Consider the following 20,496-nt stretch of genomic DNA (forward strand, 5'->3'; position numbering starts at 1 on the left):
CACTCTGAAGCGGGAACGTAGACGTATACATTTCTACATATTTGTTTTCCTGAAACTCTCTCTCTAGTTCGCCTTTATTTAGCTCAAGGCCCCCGTGAGCTTTTGCTCACCCTACCTGAGCTCTTCCACTAATTTCAAAGGGGTTATTTGAGACCTTGAGTCAGTGAAGGAGCCGTACGTGGCCAAGCGCTCGAGCATGTTCTCAGGTTCCCTTGGCTTTAATGGGTCCTAATTAATGACATGAAAGTGCCTTGTTGCTCCAGGACCCTGACGACTCAGTTATTGGCGTGAGCGTGTGAATTCAAGTATCTGCTGCCGAGGTAAAGCAAGCCGGGGTAAAAGACGGATGTGTTCCTACCATGTGGGGATGAGACAGTGGAGCCCGAGGCAGGGGCGGCCCAAGAGCCCTCCTCCCCGCGCTCCCACTGCCAGGGGTCCCCAGGAGGTGGTAGGGCAGAGCAGCACCCGCACTGGCCGGCGTGGTGGGAAGGAACAGGGGGTCACGCCTCTCCCCCACGGCGGCCAAATCCACGCCGCGGGACCTGGGAGGTAGATCTCAGAGAGCGCTGAGGTATGAAACACCTCCGGGAGCCCCGCAGGACACTCCTCCGACCCAGCACTTTGAGCCCCGGGGGACGCAGAAGATGCGCCCGGGATCGCATCCGCCAGCCCGTGCCCGAGGGCAGGGGCAGGGCTGGTCCCGCGGGGAACGCAGAGCCTTCCCGGATCGCTACGACTCTGCGGGCCCAGCAACGTGAGATCTTCACCTCCTTCCAAAAGTCCTCTTTGTTTTATTATAACCTGTGGATATTCTTGTTATTCCTGTAAATAATCTCTAGCTCCCAAGGGCACAATATAACTCGCAATAAATTGGGGTGCAGATTTTATTCTTTATTTGATCAATGCTCAGTCCCTACCTGAAGCCGATTTTATTACTGATACATGACAGAGATTTGAAAATTATGCTTGACTGGACCTGGCCACATTTTGGGTTTAAGATAAGAGAAGCCTGTATGTACAAACGTAACACAGCACTATAGAGGGATTAAGCACAGGTTTGAGAGTCAAAACTGGTACCAGAGTCCTGGTTTTGTTTTTATCCAGACCAGATAATAAATGAAGAGCAAAACAAGCAATACCAAAAGCTGTTAAAATAACACAAAGTCACACTTTTACTTTCATGAGACTTTGCTAAAAATCAGCCAACGTTGGTTTCTCTAATTTATCTGCTTTGAGTGTTCACAGAGCCCCCAGCAACACCAGTATGAACCGCTGGGCCGTGCTTGCCTGGCTAAATAGTCTGTATAACTGTAAAAATGAACAAACCTGCTTTCTCGCGCTGTTTCTTAGCAGTTTATCTCACTATTTTTATTAAAAAAAAAAAAAAAAAAGAAGAAACTTTTTTTCCTTGGCAGTCCTTATTTCCTAGCCGCCCCTCACCCTCGGCGGTGGCCGAGCCCCCTGCAGCCGCTGGGACGGGCTCTGCAAAGCGCTGCAGATCTCTGCTCGCCGGACGAACCCCGTGGGCTGAGTGACCGAGTACCGGCCCCCACATGTGGTTATACTTTTGGGGAGCTGGAAGTCACGGATTCGTGGGTGGATGCAATGGGTAACTTCCAAATTTCCCAATATTTGCGGTTGCATGACATATTCCAGAGTTGCTGGCCACGAGATGGTGAGCCAACAGATCTGTGTCTGTCTAGTTAAAAATGTGACTGATAATGAGTCGAATAGATATTTTCGGTACGGGCGACTTTACAGCGATAGAGATTTAAATTTGGTTCAGATAGATTCCATCTACTACGGCTGAGCAAATGCTCTCCTTGACGGGGTGCAACCCCTTCCTACCCAGGGCATGCTTGCAAAGGGGCGCGGGGCTTCCCAGAGCCGCGCCTTTGCCTTTTGGGAGGACAGCACAAACCCAGCGCTGGGGTGATACGCTCCAACAGCGACTGCTCGGCTAATTCCAGTGGGATCGGGCCGGGTTTTGATGCGCCTCGTCCTGTAGGAGCCCGGTTTTTGCCACCCGCCCCGGTCGCAGCCACACGGAAAACACATCCAGAGCCTGGTCCCTGCAAGGGATGCGCGACAGCGGCACCCCTGTCCCCTTGGGTGCTGGCACCGAGCTCGGGGAGGACGTGGTGCTCATCAGCGTGGGTGAGGCAGCTGTATAAATACCGATTAGCTCCGTATGAGAGGTCAGCACGGCACGAGAGACGCTGGCAGCTCTGGGTTATCTGAGGTTATTTTCAACTTCCTTTGCCTTTATCTCCTGATTTATCCTCTCAAATATCGCTGTAACAGATAAAAAAAGATGGTGGTGGTTCTTTATGAAACAAATCGGTGTTTTCAGGCAGTCGTAGGTCTCTGTCCTGACGCCCACGTTGTCTCCGCAGGCCCGGCCAAGGCTTCCTGGCCACCCCAGCGTGGGAGTATTTTTCACACCCGCGATGGTAATTCAGCCGCATCGCTCACGCGATGACATAGACGGTTCTGCTCGTATGAGAAACCCTGTGCCCGAAATAGCGGATAACCTGCCCCTGCTTTCTAGGGGCGCTTTGTAAAACAGCTGCTGGTGAGAGGTGAGTGGCAGAACTCCAGAGGGTAAGTCAGTATAATAAACCATTACTTATTAAATGTGAAATGGGGGGAATCAAGGTCAGCATTTCAAGCGGGACCACGCACCCATAATACAAGTGCGTTACGTGCTGCTCTGTACTTCCTTCCATTAACGTTATTTGAGAACCTGTGGCAACTGTGAAAGTTCACAGCTTTAGGCTTAGTGGGTGAATACAAATATAAACCCAGTATTACGGTGCTAGTTTTAAATGGGGACAAGGAGAAAATAATCAAAGATTTTTTAAAAAATATTAAACTTGCTGAACAATCTTAGTGATTAGGCATTTGGCCTTTCCCAAGAGAAGTTTGAAGCTACTCGGGAATATCTGATCCCATTTATAGCACTCGGCAAATAAATCCGGCCGTACCCCGGGCGCCGCATCCAAACTCAACGCTGGGACGGGGATGGGCTCGGTGCTCTGACACCACAAGGTTGATTTAAAATCCAAGGAGACAAGAAAAACCCCAGCGATAATGTTTTAAATCAAAGTGCAGTTTACTATCCAGTTTCACCCAAATTTAATACATGTATTTGCGAAGCCAAACGTGTAGAGGGAGTGTCGGATGGAGCTTTTTCTGATCGAAGTGCCTCGGTTTACATTTGATCTTCTGAGGTTTGGTCTGTAATTAGATGATAATTTGTATCACAATTATGCAAAACAAACGAGGATTGGGTAGCAAGATAGACCAGAACAAATAAGCACCCAGACCATTTGAAATGCATCCAGTATTAAAACAATGTGCGTGTGTGGCTGGGGCCGGGGGGGACATGCTGTTCCAATAAAGCTGCAGAAAGGGAAAAGGCCGGTATCGGTTCCTACAAAAGTTTCAAATGCTCATGTTTACAAATTTGTATTGCACATTAATATGTAAACACACGCTATTGGAAACAGATGACGCCGCAATATTTACGTGTTCTTTCCTTTGAGTTCTGTGTGTCTGTTTGTCTCCCAGAATACACAAAATATGCAGTGACTCTTTTAAAACATGGCTCAGAAAGCTAAACAAGAGGTGCGGCGGCTGAAGGCATCATTTTAAAGTCACCGGCACCGCGGCGGCTCTCCGGCCCCTGGATGTATTTTGGGTACCGGCTGCGGGGTGATGCGTCCCCCCGACTCCTCCCGGGGCTGTGCCGCCGCCACTCGGTGCCCGGAGCGGCACTTTGCAGCGCCACAAGTGGTACCTCGCTCCTTGGCCTTCATGCACTGAATGCATTTCACAGTTTTCTTCATCGCCGTGTCACTTGGAGGCACCGGAGCATCGCCCGGTCACGGCGGCAGCCCCGTCCAGTCCACGGTGGCTCAGCGGCCGCCGTGCTCCGCCGATGCTGCATCCACCGAGCGCTGGAAAAAACACCTTTTAAAACATAGAGTTATTTTACGATAAATTCATTTTGAAAAGGAAAAGGAAAGAAAAAGACCTTCCTTGCAATGCGAATAGAAGCTTGCAACTTGTTAGTCACCTTTTCTTTCACCTGTTGTTTTGCACTTTAGGATGCGAGCTCCAGGCACCCCTTTCTGTGCAAATCGCAGCCTCCCAGCCCCCGTGGAGTTAAAGCCGGTGTCAGACAGCCTGGGCGCAGCAGTCGCGGCTGTGGGGAATTACACTGGCTGCAAGGACTTTTGCAGATGTTGGGTATTGCAGTGCAAGCTCTGCCTGTTTAATAGGGCTCTGCTCTCACCGAGCTTATGTAGCTTCTAAATTTTATAGTTATTTATAAACCCGCTTCTCCTCCGTGTCCCTTCGGTGACATTCACAAGAAGGACCTACCGTCTGCTTCCATACATCAAAAATTTCCTCCCAGATTGCTTATCCTAAAGCACCAAGCTTTAGGTTTATTGTAGCAATTAAGTACAAGAAGTAGTCCAGGTTTCGTGAAGGACCCCTTGAGCTTATAAATCAAATAACACAAACCAGCAAGTAAAATTCAAGACCTTTCTGGAGAGGAAAACACCAGCGATAAGGGAGAACCCCCAGGAAAAGTAATATTGGCTGTCTAAGGAGGCAGATCCTGAACAAAACCAGAGATGGAGGCAGGGGCTCAGGGTGGTTTCTAGCCCTCTGAAGTCTGAAGATATATTAGATGCACTAAAGAGGCTTTCAGGTATCATCTTTTATTTTAAAAGCCCCACTCCTTCAGGTTTCGAGGGACCGGCTTTTTGGAGAAATTCACTTTTTCCTTCTTGGCGCTGGCTCCAGATCTCATCTGTGAGCTGGGTCCCAGCTCCAACAATTTCCTCCGGGCCCTGCCCAGCAGCTGGGAGCACTTAGCAGCTCATCCACCCCGTTGGGCTCGCCCCGTGAGCGAGCCCTGACAGGTCCATCTGCTTCCAGTCAGGCCTGCAAATAAAACGGGGCCTCGACTCCAAAAGACAGAAAAGAGTGATGGACTCATGCAGTTCCTTCTGAGATGATGCTCCAGGGATGGACGCTGCCTTCTGTTCCGGCTGCTGGTCCATTGGAGAGAGCTGTGGACCTGCAGCCTGAAACCAGCAGAAATACCCTGGTTTTATGCAGGTTTGGGAGCAGATGCTCGCTGCTGTTGCACTCAGCGGGAAGGTTTAAAATACACAGTATTAAACACCAGCTGGCGTTGGCGTGGGGAGGACCGCAATACCTGTTTGCACAATTGGCTGTGCCCACCTCACCCCAAGCACTCGGTGATTTTAACCATCATTTTCCATCGTGCATTTCTCTAAATGCTTTGGAGATTCTGCTTTTGATGGGATGCTAAATACACTGGAAAAAAAAAAAAAAAAAAAAAAAAAGCAACCAAACCCTGTATATTTAAGGCAGTTTGGTAAATTTTGGGGGTGGGATTGTGTTTCATGGGTGTCTTCAACACCAGGATGAAATGGAGAGATCCAGGAGGCTGGACTTGTTTATCCTCAACCAGCGCTACGACCCCCTCCGTACAGGCTGCCAGTTGAATTTTACAAAAAACCAAAAAGACCAGAAAAGCCTAAATCCAGATACAGGGGAGCTTTTCTAGTGCTAAACTGTTCATAATACAGTAATACAGCGTTAAAACTAAGAACCAGTATCAGACGATGGAGCGCAAGGAGCGAAGGCTGGGGCTCGGAAAGCCTCTGCGAGCCTCGGAGAGCTCTCGAAGCAAAACCTCCCTGTCCCGAAGGTGCCTTCAGGTGAGTCAAGTAAGATCTGAACCGCTCTCAGAACTTGAGGTTTAGGTGCTGGAGTCAGGGGGTTTCTCCCTGCAATGAGAGCGTTCCACCCAGGCCTACGAATATTTCCCGGGGCTTTAAAAGCAGGAGGGTGAGCTACGGGCACCACCGCCTCTGCACAGCGAAGAGATTTAATTTAATTTAACTTAAATTAAATTCACGCCAATATCTTAATTTCTACAGTCTTGCAGCGAATCATTACGTATTACAGCATCAACAATCTTAAAGTAGAGAATTAACTGTCTTAAAAACATGGGCTACCAACTATTATCCTTCGTGGAGCGAAAACGATGCCGACTCTGCAGCTGCCCTGCTCAGGTACAGCCCAGCCTCTCTCTGCCCGCTTCTCTCTCCATTTACCGACGACATTTTTAGCTTCAGCCCTTTGCCGAATTCTTCTTTTATCTTCATTAAAAGTCTTACTGTAGAATTAATCGAAGTTGATAAGCTATTTCCTGTATCGTATTTCTTCTAACGTTATCAATATTGCTAATAAAAATATAGATTGAAACAATATGTTGTAATGTCCAGGATATAAGCCAGGTTCTGCTGCAGCTCAAATAAATATGAATTTGGCCTTTGGCTTTCATAAAAGCAGGATAATGTCTCTATTTGGGCTATTCTAACGGATAACATCAGCCCCCTTTGCTTCACTTCTCCGTACTACCAGAATTTAAGATTTTAGACCGGTAGAAGAAATATAACCCTATTTCCTGGAGATTTTTGAGATTAAACCAAATCAAAGTAAAGCGAAGCCCCAAACTCCATTTCCAACTGTAACGAAACCCAACATTTCAAAGCCTTCGTCCTTTGAAGGTGCTGAAACTACGTTGGATGGCGGAATTGCGGTGAGAAGCCCTTCAAGGAAGGGATGTCAAAGTGAGGCCGGGGAAAGCTCATCTGGGTCCGGCTGCTTCATCCCTGCTGCCGTTCCTCCTTCCCAAGCCGACGTTCTCCCTTTCTGAGATGGGTTTTGGTCAGATGGGGTTGGGTGTGTTTGAGAGCCGTGCGTGCCGGCGCGGAGCCCTCCCCCTTGACCAGCTCTGAACACCTTATGAAGAGGCAGGATTTCTTCGGTCCGATGTGTATCAAAGGCCCATCTGAGAGCGCATCCTACCAGCTGCTGATCTGAGGAGCGTGGTTGCCAGGTCTGGCCGGTGAGACACCCGCAGCACCCTGCTCCGACCCGCGCTTCCCAAATGACCAAAAGATCCCTTATTTTTAAATTGTTTTCGAGTATTGTTCATGCAGCTGGCAGCATGGGCCATAAAAAGGAGGAATTTCACGGGGTAGGTCTCCTGGACACAGAACAGAGCAGGGGGTGGGAATGAGCTCCAGCTCTGCTCAAGCTGTAATTTTTTGGAGGTGGGGAGTGCCTCTGCCATCACGCGTCGGGCGTGCGGGGCAGGACTGCTCCTGCATCCGCCGACGGCTCGCCTCACGCCGCATCGGACCCTAACCCGCTCAGGTGGGGAAATGATCTCCAAAATTTGGAGGCTTCCAGGTTTCCTTGGGGATGCATCCCTCACCAGCCAGAGCCGCGGTGTGGAGGTAGCAGGGAGCGGGTCAGCGTCCCCTCAGCTCTCCCCATGGATTTACTTTGCAGCAGGTGAAGACACAAATGAGAGGTTTTCAGATAGTTTGTCAATTTTTAAAAAAATTAATCAAACACCCCTGGGGCAGGGGAAAGCATTTCGAGCGGTTTATTTGCGGTAATTGGGCTCGGCCAGTTCGGATCGCGGCATTTCTGCCCTGACAGCCACGCTCGCCCCCGCGCCAGCCCCCATGCTTTAATTCTCCTTTTTTTTTTTTTTTCTTAAAATAGGACACACCTGTGAGGAAGGCAAGTTTCTTCAAGACATTCCTGATCTGGAGCATATTAAACTGATATTTTTGTTTTGTATTTTTGATGATTTGCTCCAGTGATAACATAATAGCATGATATTTTGCCTGGGACTGATTAAAACATTTCTTTTGATCAGCGCAGCAGATTGAAACAGTTGTTTATTACTGGACAAAGCTTTGAGAAAAAGAAGAAGGAAAAAAAAAAGCAGAAAAAAGAAAGGGCTCTGGGTGGCTGTTGGGTCTGCTGTTCGCCAGGCGTATTTCCTTCACTTTGGGAAAAGTCTCCGTCCCAGCCGGGGCCGGGGTTTGGGAAGTGAGGGAAGGGAAGGACGATCCATCACGCTGATGGACAACGGCTGAAAACCCGGGCATTGCTTGTTAAAAGTACACGTGTGCTGAATAAAACTCGTTTCTCCCTCTCAGGACGCACCAGTCACCCGGATCATAACTAATGAATTTCTATAACCAAATTTAATGTTTCCTAGAAAAGTTGTCCTTTTAAGCTGTATCGACCACTGCACGTTTCAAAGCTACCTGAATTTTAAAAAGTAAGACTGAAGTTAAAAACCCCCTTCTTTTCTCGCTTTATTAACCGAAGGCAGGATTTTACAAACCTACAACATCTGAATGTAAATGTGTTATTTTGGTTTAACTCCAATTCCCGTAAAGGCTTTCAAGACTATAGATTTTAATTACGTGAATATTTTTAATAAAATCCCCTATTTAACTGCTGGCAGGACTGTAAGGGAAAAAACAATAATATCTGGCTCTGTCTCTTTGACAGAATAATTCTTCAAGTTACATTTGCCACATTCACGCAGCTGCGACCAATAACCCTGCTGTCTTTATTATTCTCCTACGATATGAAATTAAAATGAACTGGAAATGTTTATGCCGCAAATGGCGTGCAACACATTAAACAGATAACGCCAGCTAAGGTTTTGCTTAAAACAAGGGGGTTCTCCTCCAGCAGAGCCAGTCTGTAACTTAATCCCCTCTTTTCCCAGGCAGCGGAGATTGCTGCTCTGCCCAAAGCCTCAGACACATAACAATATCTTCATTAAAGAGGAATTACTTCCATCTCGCCATCCCCAGGTGCCACTGAAAGCAGAGCTTTGTTTCATGTGGCCAGTTTCGATTCCTGTGTTTATATCAGCGGATTCCTTGGCTTCATGGGACATTTGGAGATAAATCTATTTTAGGTCTTGTTTGCTTCCCCTTGACTTTTTCCCCGCAGCGTGTTTATAAGCTGCATATTAATCCCTCGGTCATGCCTTTGGTAGACCCCATCGCATTTAATCATCTCAACCCAACATACTTTTTGCTTGTTTGCACCGATCGATAAATTGAGCTCAATCAAATTCTTTCAGGCTGTTAATTCTGAAGGGCTCTCGTCCCAGCACGTGCACCTGCCCCGTGTTTTCCTTGCAAGGGGATACCTCTCCCCCAGCAGACACACGCCGCTCCGGCAGCTTCGCCGGGAAATGCCGGGGCCGCGCGGAGGCGACGCGCTGACATGTGTCTGCAAATCGATCTTCAGGACGCGGCGAGCCCTGGGGCGCAGCCGGGGGGAAACGAGGGAGGGGGAGCTGCAGTTCGGTCATTTATTTCATGCGTCCCTCCACGTCCCCGCGGCGCAGTCCGAGCACCGCCTTAGTGCGTCGGTGTTAAGAAATGCCCCGTGCTTTACTTGTGCCTGTGCCCAGGTGACGGGATTTGTGGCTCCCTGGACGCCACCTCACACCCCGGTGGTGGGTCCCCCTCCTCGCCGTCCCGCTCCTCCTCCCCTTCCCTGTGCGGGGGTGCAGGTCCCCTGCTCTGGTGCTTTGCAGTTAATTATGTAAAAAGCACTTCAGTGTCCTCGGTAGCATTTTGTTTCACGCACGACGACCCGAGCGCTGTTTCCCTCTGAGGTGATGGAAAAAAATCAGTTCAACATCTTCCCTAGGACCGGATCGGCTCTGCCCGTCCCTTTGGTTTTCACAATAGTGCCAGCGCTTCGTTAAGAGCCTTCAATGATGTGACTAAACCCATCAACCGTTTCATTAATTTGCTGATATTTATTACCTGTCAATTTAGTGCACTTTTGTTCCCAGCTCTGTGCCCCCCTCCCTCCCTCCCTCCCTCCCTCCCAGCATCCTGACCCCACCACGCTGACACATCTTCACTGAAACAGCGGAAGCAATTTATTATTAAGATACTGTTTTCCACTGATTGTATTAAAAGATAATTATCCACAGTACTAGCAAAGAGAAGATAAAATCGATTTGTTTGTTCAGAGGGTTAAAGCAAGAGAAAGTTCTCTTTGGTTTTGAAATACAATCTGGAAGTTAAAAGTTCATTGACTGTAGCTTACAGCATTGATTTTTCATAGAGGATTGTTACCTTCTGTGACACAGGAACCCAGAGGTGAGCATTTCTCTGCTTTACACGCTTTAGCACTGAGGATTTTGAGGGATTTTTCACGAAAAATAACAGTCTTGAGTGACCATCAAGGTGAGAGCAAGGACTGCTGAAAGCAGCCGCGGCCAGCTCGCAGCTTACCTCCCTTTGGCTTCCAGCCCTCACGTGAGCAGTTTTAGATTTTTTTTAAAAATATCAAAAAAAGCGCATCAAATTCCCACAAAAGAGAAAGCTGGGGGGGAGCGGAGCGGCCTCCTGCCCGGCGGCTCTGCACGGAGGCCGCGAGCATCCACCGTGCCGCCGGGCCACCTTCGTGGGGAGCTCCCAAATCTGGAATTGAGATTTAAGGAGGAATTTTGCTCCCTCCCGCCCCTGCTCGCAGCCCTTAGCAAACAGCCCTGCTCCGGCAAGGGCTGCCATCTGGCCCCTTTGTTTTTCCAGTAACCTGTAGACACCGATAGCGTTTAACAATGAGATGCGGGTTATCGCAGACCATTTGCCTTTTTTCTTTTTTGCCATCCTTTTTTGTTTTTTTAATCTCACTTAGTCTTTTGCTTTGCTCCGGTGCAGACCAAGGAGCTCGCAGGGGAGAGAGAGCGGCCCCGGCTCCTCCGGGAAATGCCACACCACCTCATTCCCTTTTTCTCTCCTTTTGGCTTGGCTTTGAACCATTTTGCTGCTGAGGGACTGTAGCAAAGGGCAGAAGCAGGAGCAGAGTCCTCCCCACCTTCCCGTGGACAGATGACCGTGGGCCACGGTGACACCCCACCTCGCAAGTGTCACCCCACAGCTGCTCCTGGCCTGCAGGTGGTCAGCACTGCCCAAAATCAAGCCTAGCGCGAGCAGAACTGGACTAAACCGCAGCGATATCGGCATTTCCTTCGGCGTGGAAGTAAAAATCACCCGGAACGGGTTTGGAAGAAACCCTGCCTTGGTTTCTGCGAGGGCAGGGTAATGGCAGACCTGCCCGGGGCACGGCTGGTGGTTTGCCTTTGCAGCCTGGCCAGGAGACGGCCAAAAGCCCGATAACTTTAACAGAAGCGTACAGGATTGAAGCAGTAAAGGTTGTGTTTTTTTTTTCAATGAGCTCAGCTCTTCCTTCCTTGCCGGTGTTGGGGCGAGCGTGGGAGCTCAGCGCTCTCCGCTCGGAGGTGGCCGGCCATGGCAAGGGCTGATGGATCGGTGCCGTTGGCTCAACGAGCCTTATTTTGGCTGCCCGTCGCGCTCTGCCCCTTTTCACTGTGAAGCTGCTGTTTCACAACATACTGTACTATTTGAGCTTTTAATGCACCAAATTAGTCGAAGATTAAAAAGTTTGAGTGCTGCGAGTTATTAATTGAATATTAACTTGCTTGATTCTTGCTGCTAACAGCAGGACAGTCCCAAAGACGGCAGCTCCCACTAACCATTAATCCATGGACTCATCTGGTTTTGGAAGTGTTTCTGCCCTTCCCACTGTAGCATATAGGCACCCCACTGTCTGTAATACCCCCGTGGGGCGTATTCCCGGGGGGTTTCTGCCACGCTGGAGGAGCTGGGAGGGCGCGCACGGTGTCCGTGTCCTTTTGGCGCTCTCCAAGTTGCGCTTGGACGAGAAACCAAGAGCTCCTCGGAGCAGGGCTCTGCCTCGGCCAGCCCGGGAGCTGCAGGAGACCCATCCCACACCAGGCATGTCCCGATACCGCCTGGCCCAGTCACTAAGCAGCGTTCCGAGCCGACTGCTAATCGTCTGCTGAGAATCACTGTTTGCTGCTATACGGCGCTGGCTTGAGGAATGCAAACTCACATCAGCTTCGATTTAATATTTCAAAGCATTAGGAAGCATCGCTAGTTGTTCCTCCGTGGAACCCCAACCACCTCCAGCCAGCACTTGCAGACCAAAAGTTTAGATTTAAAGAAGCACATTGTAATTTGGGGGTGTTTTTTCTTTTTTTTTTTTTCCTAAGCAAAGCAGAGTTTAATTAACACCCTCGGAATCGCAGCATAAATCTCGCCGGCGGGGGAAGTGCACTGTGGCGCGAGCTGTCAGCAGCTCCCTATGATCTGACAGGGTCCAGCAAATGCTTCCCCCGTCCTGACCCCACCTGTCAATCAGCTTTCGGGGGAGAAGGGTCTTCTCCCCCGCCTCTCGTCTCTTTGGCGAGGAGCAACAGCCAGCTACAATTTTGACTAGCTGTCATTTATCGTTATTTCGGGGAGGAAGGAGCCAGGGAGGCACTCTTCACCCCGAAGGTGCGGGCTGAGCAGAATTTGAGATGATGGGTGGGGATTTCCACCAGCACAAATGGGAATAAGCCTCGGAGCTTTCCAGGCTGCACCAAAAATAGCGGACCAATTTCAATCTCAATTATAGCTTGGTTAACCCGGAGTATAATTCAGAAGTCAGCTTCTAATATTTCAATTCAGGATAAAGAATAATATTCCACTTCCCCCTCTGCACCCCAAGCGATTTTCATTTTATAGGGGCCAATCTTGACTTGAACATGTGTTTCGGTGAGATACTATAGGATATGAGTGCGCTAAAGAAAATACGGGAAGAAGTTATTTAGAAATGCCTGTTAAGGTCTGCAGAGGAGTCAGCTGAATAACACGGCTCCTTGTGACAAAATACTCCATTTATCACGGTAAAATGTGATAAACAGCTTATTTCACGTCTGCCGCACTGAGGACAGCAGGAGCCACTTTCTCCCACTGGAGCAAACATGTTTTCAGGTCTACGATTCCCCCAAGCACCAACACGTGCAACGCGTGTCCCCTTAAAGTCTCCCGTCACCCGTTAGGGACTCGGTTGTCTCACCGGGCTGTGCCAGCAGCGCCTGTGCTGCTGTGGGCCTGGGGAAATCGCTTCTGGTCGTCGCTAGAGTTTATAAAACACACCAGCAAAACTAATAGCAGGCAATGGTTTTATGTTCCTCACGCATTCATTAGGGTCCTAGGAGAGCAAATCATCGGTATTTCGTACGTAAGCGTGAGCGGGGTTCTCAGCATTTCGCTGGAGCTTCTGGGACGATGTCCGGGCTGTTCCCAGGGGCCAGAGCTCTTCGGCGTCACCGAACCCGCCTACATCGCGCTGTGCTGAGTGGGCCTGGTTGACCTGCACAGCTGTACACGGAAGATCAATGGTGCTGCCATGGCTTACAAGAAGATAGATGCGAGCATATCCTCATCGCCGAGGTACGAGCTGCCCGGTGCAAGCCTTGGGAAGGCGTTAAGGAGAGAAGAGGAGGGGGATGGCTGCTTGATTAAAAGCACTCAGTCGCATAGAGTGCTTTCCTGCAAATACCCTCCCCGGGGGGCTGCCACCCCTCTAAGGGTGAGCCTGGCCCCAGGACACGGCCCCGCCACCGCACTCCCCTTCTTAGGCTTCGAGTCAATATTACCACTCTAATAATAAATTGCTTTAAGAACAAGTACTTTTAAAAGTCGACCTGAAGGATGTTTTCCATTTTAGAAGACGAGTCCTAGCCTGCTCTCATTCTGATGACAAAGGAAATTGCCTTTATTATTTAAATTAACATTTTTATTTAGAAACAGATCATATTTATCGCTTACACGCTTCACCTGGGAGCACTCCTACGCAATGCTTTGCATTTAAAAGAACAAATTTGAATGACGAGATTGATCCCCTGGGCAGGAAGAGGGGGATGCTGGGGGTACAGTCTAGGTATGTGCTCTTCCAACAGCAAAACACTGGTTTTCCAGCCCTTTTTTAGTCTATCAGTGGAGAATCCCAGAGTAAAAAGGCTCCTTCGGGGTTTCTGCCCACCCATAGTCCTTCCTGCAGCTTCGGCTCATCCCTCCGAGAGAAAGGGACGGCACACGAAGAAGTGCCCCTTCCCTGCACCGCAGGCTTTCCCCCTTTGGTGTAGGAATTATTTGTTACTTAATCATCTGTAATTATCTCCTGGAGTAAATTCTGTTGGTGCATCAATTTTCAAACACAACAGTCATTTTTATCAGTCATGTTTATTTAATTTTAGCTGATTAGCAGAGAACCTAACAAGTGGCTTAGACTAACAGTGTGTCACTGCCCAAGTATTTTGTAGGTAACAAGAAGACATGGAATAGTGCACATGTTGCTTTGTCTGCATTAATCTATTTACATTGTAATTCTTCAACTGTTTTTAATGGCTGGTTCAGCTGGAAGCGATTAGTTGTCTAAATTAAAGCCACATTTCTCACTTTGTGCACGGGGAAGGTTTTTAGCTGTTGTCTGTTCCTTGCTTTTTGTTTTCCAAATCAAGACGGATACCACTTGAAAACGCATGAAATCTTATTGAGGGGATTGATCCGGGTGCTTGGAGCCGCGTTCCCACGTATTCGTCTTGAAGGCAAATACTTGGACGGGCCACAAAACGGTGCATTTGAAGTTGAACTCTGCGGCAGGGCTGTCAGCGGGGCATTGGCCAGGCCACGCGGGAGCCGACCAGCAACCAGGCTTCAGAGGGGAACCTCGGGGCGGCTCCGAAAGGAGGAAAGCAAGACGAGAAGGCACTGCAGACACAGCGCAGGAGTTTCTGGGTAGTTCTGCATGGGCAGTAGTCACTTGTTTATAAATCAATTAAATGAACAAGTATGTTTGTGTTGTGCACAAGGTAATTTATATAGAACTTCAGACCAGAGCGTCAGCATGCGTTGGATCTCGCCCTCTTTTTCAGTGCTTTAGAGCAAAAAGATGTCACATTTGCAAAGCAGTCATGAAACACTTGGAGTCAGCCTGGCCTTTCTCCTGGACTTGCAGCTGAGCAGTGCCATGGTGCTCATCCCACCTCCTCCGGGATTTCCCAAGTCTGGCCCAAACACCACACTCTTCTCACAGCACTACAGCCAGATGTTCGATGTGCCAAGTCTCACGAGAGATCTTCAGCTCAGCTGTGGGGACTCAGAAGGCACCCATAGCTGAGGGATACTGTGGTCAAGCGTCTCTCGTGAGACCAGGAGCCTCCATGCGAGGTGAGGATCGATCACTTCCCACCCCAGCTTCTCTGCTGGGAGTTATTTCTCTGCACAAGGTCAGTGTGGTGGCCATGCCCTCATTCATTCACCGTGGCAATGGTGCTGCCCCTTCTTGCTGCACAGCTCCGGGGGTTTAGGTGAGCTTTTGGCTGTTAGGAGCTGACGGGAGCCCTCCAGCTGGCTTCGATCCCACCTGCATTAAGACCAGGCTGAGGCTGCTTGGAATTGCAGTCACAGGTGAGATGTATGGCTGACCCTGCAGACCTGGGACTGCCCGAGACCACCTTCAGCCAGAACTGCGTCCTCCCGACGGCACAGCCACGGTCTCTCTTGGCAAGCATCAAGCGAGACCTGTTGGCTTTGTCCTTTCCCAAGCAACACGTCGGTGCTGCAAGGCAACGTCTACCTTGTGGGAAGGGATGACTTTAACTCTGCAAAAAGCTAACAACACTAGGCAGGCTCCCAGCTCCGATGGGAAATGCGGGGCGAGTAGATGAAGATTTGGCTGAGGACACAGCACCAGCTGAGCGCTCCTACTTACCTGCAACAGCTGCATGGAGTCACCGCCACCAGTACTGCCTGGCGGGCACGAGCGCCATGCTCACCGCAGAGCCCTTCGGCAGAGCTCCCTAGAGAATCTTCCCTTAAAAAGTACTATTTAATACCATTTTGCTTAAAAATAATTATCTCCATGCCATCCACTCATGAAGGCAAGGCAAGGTAGGGGCACAGTGGGCCTTTCATTGATTTCAGAACATCCTCCAAGGTGGTACCCAGGGCAAGAGCCTGGGAAGGTGGATACGGGGCGGAACCCCTGGGGAATGCGGGGTTTTGAATCCCAGTCACCCACACCAGTGTCTGCAAGGGCTGTTGGACAGGTTTCAGTATGGGCGCTGTTGAACTCAACACATTTTCACTTCAGCAATAAAAAATAAAAAAACCCCACATGTGGTATAGTCCAAACAGAGTCTTCACTTAAGTCAATATTCAAAGCAAATAAACCAAGCTTTTGCACAGATTTACTCCTGAGGAAGCGCTTCCCTGGTTGTCCGGCAAACCAGGGGGAAAGAAAGGCAAGCTAATGCGCTGTTTGCTCCGCTTCCTCCCCTCTTTCCACCCACCCCAAACCCAAAGATAGCAGTCCCAATCAAGAGTTTTCTGCCTTCATCAGTTTGTCACAACCTGAGAGTCCCTCAAATATTTGTGTGTATTTCATTATCCTATCTGTCGCATCTGTACCTCATTACATGCTCTAGCCGAACGGTGCACGGAGTCGGGTTGCGACCAGGCAAAGGTCAGAGGAACCTCCAGCCTGCGTTTTGCCATCGGTTGATTATTCAGATAATAAACAACTATCCAAAAGACTGAGGGCTTCTCTGTGGCTACAGACAGGACCCTCTCACTGCAGCAAAAGAACAGAAGAGAGTGAACTCCTTTTGGCTACCCGCTACCTTGAACATCTGAAAAATAGCAGAGCAACCAGATGGTATTTCTTACAGCTTGGTGCATCGATGCAGAGCTGGTACTTGGCAGCAGCCTTCTTGCTCCGCTGCGTCTTGCTTTTAATATACTGCCCAGCATTAATCAAGCAGTTTAGAAGCATCCTATATCAGTCCTGCTTAAATGATTTACTGTCAGATTCTTTCAGCTCCTGTTAGACTCCTGTTTTTCTTTCATGTGGGTAGCAGAGGTCAGCAGCGGCAGGAGATGCATGCTTTCACTTTGTCTCACATTTGCTGCTGTCATTCCGATCCCGCTCCGGTCCCTGCAGAGCGACAGGATGTGTTCATGCTCACAGCCCTAGATGCTAATTGATTTTAGGGAGCCCATTCATCAGTTAAATTTAGTAGATCACCCACCAGGTTTGCTGTTCACTGTCAAAGGTAATTCAATTAAAACTCCAGAAGTGTGACTAACTATTCGGTGGTAAATATGTTTCGCAGCTGTGTTGCTGTATCTTCTCCATCCTATTGTGTCTGTGAACCAGCCCCCGCGCAGCATGTGACCGAGCCATATACCTTGGCTGATTAATGTATACAACAGTTTTGCAGCAGTGCCAAAAATTAAGTCCAAATGCCTTCTTTGGTACGCAACGACATGCAAATGTCTAAATTCTTCAGTAAGGAAAAAAAAGCCTCGAAAGCGTTGAAAGGCAGAAGTGGCTACAACGGTTGAATTAATTCCATGCATCTATAGGGGTTTGGAGGTTCTTTTAAATAACTTTCAAAAAAAATCATATTTGGGTTTTCAAATCCATTGATAGCTTGGAATCTCCTCATTCCTACTTGCCTAGTTTCCCCTTAGCCATCAAAGTTCGTATGAAAGCCATCCAATCCGGCCTCATCCCAGCGCTGAAGCTGGGTATAAATCCAGCAGACAATGCAGCGCTCCTGTGGAAAGATGTTTCTATTAAATGTGGGAGGTGGGGGAAGCCGGGCTGAATTCCTCCAGGCTGACAAGCGGGCTTTGACTCTTCTTTGTCTGCTGGCATCAGTCACTCACATGCGGTTTGGTAGTAATTAAGCACATCGTCAGTGATCCCATTGTACACCAAGGGACGAAATGGTGTGTCTGCTTAATAGATTAAAGGAAAACATTATCTGGAAAGCACAGGTAAACAAGACACGCATCCCTCAACCTTTCACCCTCGAAGACCAAGGTTCACATCCCACTAGAGCACAAACAAATAGGAGACTGGGCCCTCCTGAGCCACTGCTGGCGAGTTTTTGTTCGCTGTGAGATGACTGCGGAGCCCAACGGACTTGTTGGTCACGGGGATGGGAGATGGGGGGATGCAGGCTGGGAGCAGAGGTGCACAAAGAAACTCCCCAAATCACTGCCCGTGCAGAAAGCGGCACGTATTTACCTACAGTGACTGCCTAAAATTGTTCTTATAAAATTAGCTAGGCACTAAAATGCAGAGTTTCTAACAGCTACCATCGCACAGGGCCCATTTCATCAACTTACTCTGCAAGAGTCCAACCCCACACGAACACTGAAATTTTCTGATTTCCGTGTGGTTGTAGAAAATAAATGAGATCCAGCGACTCCGCAAACCACCCGTCTTCCTGCACGTCTTTTATAAGCAGGAGGAGGAATACTCATGTGGTTTGGTAAACAGTATCCTGAGAAAACATCCAGATTTCCCAAACCTCACCATAAACCTTTATGAAGAGCTTGGGAACACCTGGTCTAGCGAATACTCTAACCACAGGCTAACTGAAGTTGTAAAACTGCAATAAAAGCATTACATTTGAAAGAGAACCCGGGATATTCTGTATTTGCCGCTTTAAACATGCAACACGGGGGTTTGGTAAGTATTAATCTTTATCATACAGTGTACTTTTAAAATGTTTGGATGAAAAGCAGCGCTGCTGTTGAACGGAATGATCACCACTAACACACTGATACTTCTGCTGTCTTTACAACTAGGATTACCTCTGCAGAAGGCGGCGTTAAAAGCATACGTTTTATACAAAGACACCCAGTTTTTAAGCAATGGTCAAATACTTACGGCAACGAAACTGGATAAGCAACGACTTTGATATACGGTTGCTGCCAGGAGACCCTATTTTTTTTTGTTGTTGCTGCTGTTGAATCTCTCCCTTCTCCTGGCATCAATAAATTCAGGCACCTGCTATACAAATCAGCAAAAATCTGGAAAATCATCATCACTTCAATGCGGAAATGACGCCCATCACAAAAGAACAAATGGGGTATGTAGCCTACGTGGGATTTTAAAAAAAGATTCTGTCAAATTACTAGAGGAAAAGTTGATCTTACTGTTATGGACTTTATCCACTTCCAGGTCATATCAATTAGTTACAGCAGTCTTTTGGAGACTGGAACTAATTTACAACACTGAACGGGGCTGCCTGCTTCTCCTACGCGTGTCAAGTCAAAGGTTGGGGCTTCAGTCTGTACCTGGAACTGAAGAATCACAAGCAACAGTTACAGAGCTTAACGGTTCCAATATTAACCTGTTTTGCAGCAAGAGACAAGAAACAAAGCCCTGACTGCGATAAGAACAAAGTGAAATATCCTGTATAAAGACCCCAGGATTACATTAAATTGATCTTTGAAAAACAAGAAAGAGTTAAAAATATACATATAGTGTCTTCAAATGAAGTCTGGAGATGTTTTACTATCCCTGACAGCTCATTTTGACAGAAATTGATTGTAATAAAGAATTATGAATCAGATAGTAGGGAAATGATATTAAGCTGACTGCTATCTTCTCAAATACGTATATTTGTTGGTAGGTAACATTTGTTGCTTTACACTTTTGCAAAAAGACTCTTCCACTCGGAGTTGACAAGTCTGGAATATCCTAAGCAATGCCCAGGTCGTCGCAGCAGTCAACCGTCTCGTGGATTAGAAATACGTGATACTTAAGTACTTTTATCCTCTGAAATCACCTGTCTCTAGATAAGAGCTTGAAAGCAGCCGTTCTGCTGCGAGATGGTCCGGTTCCGGCTGCTTCTCGTGGCAACCGGCACCACTGGAAGACACTGGAAAACTTTCCAAAGAACTGGGAGGAGGTGGGATCCTACGGCCCATTGATTTTCTACCCTGACTGCGTATCACGGCTGATTCAGCATGACTTTCTTAATAAAGAGTAGCAAAGGTCAAGCGAGAGCCTGTAAGACTCACTTACTGCATCTTCTTCCAAGGTAAAAAGGTTCAACTGGCACTTGAAATTAGTTACAGATTGTTCGCATCGCTCTTTTCCTTTATTTGAATGGTAATGAGGAGAGCTGCTTCCGATACAAGTAAGGCCACTGACCCTTCTCGGGATTTCATTGGAAAAATATTGTTTGACAAAAAAAAAAACCAACCCCACACCAAAAAAGGGAGGTCACTGAGCAGCGAGTTGCCGTCAGCTCCAACCAGGCCTTCGCAACGGATGAATGCTGACGTTAAAGCCCAGAAATGCACCGCGCTGTACGGACAGAGAAAATCCTGAAACCCAAGGAAATACTTCATCAAATCAAATCTCAACGTGAGCAACACCTCTGACAAGAAATGACATTTTCTATTAAAATACATTTTCCATCAGCGGCAGTGTGTGTTTCCTTCTGTATAAAATAGAATTATCCTCACAGGACAAAAAAGCCCAAGAAACCGGACACAACCGCTAAAGAAACCCAAGAGGACTTCACTAAAAATTGAACGATTTATAATTTTTAGGCGCAAAGTTTTTCACTACCGCACTCCTAGCCGTAGATCTCCAGGTCCCAAATTAACGCCTAAAGACAGCGAAGAAAAGTTGTGAAGTGCGTTTTGCGAGGATGGCTAGACGTTGGCGCAAATCGGCGGACGGCCCCGGGCAACGTGTCTCCAAGTTGTATTTTGCACACCAGGGGCTTTTAGGCAAGGATCAAAGCCCCTACACCGGCACGCCCTACCCGGCTTCGATCGTGCCCTGAAACAGAGGTTCCAGAGGAGAGACAGTCCCTTAAACCAGCTCGAGATGACTCTGGAAGTC

Source organism: Phalacrocorax carbo, chromosome 11 (genome assembly GCF_963921805.1).
Source record: "Phalacrocorax carbo chromosome 11, bPhaCar2.1, whole genome shotgun sequence".
Taxonomy (NCBI): domain Eukaryota; kingdom Metazoa; phylum Chordata; class Aves; order Suliformes; family Phalacrocoracidae; genus Phalacrocorax; species Phalacrocorax carbo.